Here is a 1,808-nt window from a genome sequence, read left to right as displayed (position 1 = left end):
TATATATATATATATATCCTTAAGAAAAATGGACGGCAACATGCGTCTGTCAACCCGATATCTGTTAATTTGACCCAGATGAATTTGAATCCGGGACAAATGGGACTTGAGCTAAAGCTGCCAACCAACAAGCCACCAATTATGTGTGTCTGTGTGTGTTGTTGTTGGCATGTGATCTTTGATAAATGTACTTATTTTGTTATTTGACCTTTTGATAAATGTACTTATTTTGTCATTTGAGCTTTTGTGAAGGGCAACAATTTAAAGTAAGATGATGCTCCGGCAGTTGTGATAGCATTTGCAACTACCATTATGGGCTAATATCCTTTCTCTTTTGTGTCCTCAATGAAATCTCAAGGAAATCTATCCTTTGTACGATTAATATCTATGCTCTATTATTGAGGAAGCAACACATCAACGTATACTCACATGTTTAATCCCTTTTTATCACACAACAGTGATTTATTTTTCTCTATAGCATTATATATGAGGAAAAAAAAATTTATAGAGAGTGCGGGCGCGACTCTGCATGCAGACTCTAGTGATATGCAGCTACGTGTTCTACACAGGGTCAATCTCCTAAAATATTAAAGAACGAATTTTTTTTACGAGACTTATTGAAATGGAACCGCAGAGATTATTAGAACGGTTCATCATGCAGTGTTTTTGGGGGGTTATTGCGTGTTATTGGAGTTAATACCTCAATAACATTGAAATAATACCCCATTAAACACGAGATAACACTGAATTTGAAAGATTTGAACTGAATCATCAACTTTATGAATATGTTATGCTATTTGAACATACTTCAACTTGAATAAAGCCGAAATAACCCAATTTCAGTGTTACTGGGGTATTAACTTTGCAATAACGCCTCAATAATATCACAATAACCCAATAATGTCGCAATAAACCTCTAATAACCTCCATGGTTCCATTTCACTAACCCTCTACAATAGCTTCTGTGGTTCTGCTTAAATATCCCCCTAAAAAATTATTTTTTTAAGATTTTATGAGGCGGGCCCGGTGTAGCACACGTGATGGCATGTTACATGAGTCAGCACGCAGAGCTGCATCCGGCACTCCGTATGGAAATTTTTTTCATATATTAGTGGGATTTAGAAGCGTGCCACTCAATTCTCATGTATTTACACATCTAATACCTAAACTTTACTATTTGCATTTAATGCACCCACATCGTTCATATTACATACAAAAAATACCACTAAACTTTTAAAAAGTGAAATACACTTTTTCATGCATAGGTAAGGTGGCAGATTTGTAAATTTAAAGTTTAGGTGGCATTTAAGTCTAGCACCATGTGGCACTTTTTCATGTCATAAGCGCATTGAACTAGCTGTTTAATGATGAAAGATTAACAACATAAGATTTTATCAAATTCTCAATGATTTGAACGTGGCACGCGTAAATACATCGATTTGATAGCTCAAAAATATCACATGGTGCTAGATTTTATAAATCTAAATGTTTCGCGTGCTATGTATGTAATCATATCCCAAATTAGCAATTACAATTTTATATAGAAATATTTTAATAAAATCAAATCAATTAAAAGGCTTCTTAATTTAACAAAATTTGTGTTGATTTGCTAAATAAAAGCTATACTAACTACCAGTTCTCATTGATTTGAGCCGGTTCGTTGGCATCCTCGGTGTAAGACCACTTAGGTCGGGAGTTCGAATCCCATCTGACACAATTGGCGTTAAAGAGATGGTAATTGTTTGGCACATTAGAAGTGTGGAGACTCGTTTAATAACATATGCCCATTCCTTTTAATATATATATAT

Source organism: Phalaenopsis equestris, unplaced genomic scaffold (assembly GCF_001263595.1).
Source record: "Phalaenopsis equestris unplaced genomic scaffold, ASM126359v1 Scaffold235994, whole genome shotgun sequence".
Lineage (NCBI taxonomy): Eukaryota > Viridiplantae > Streptophyta > Magnoliopsida > Asparagales > Orchidaceae > Phalaenopsis > Phalaenopsis equestris.
This window is presented reverse-complemented; position numbering follows the sequence as displayed.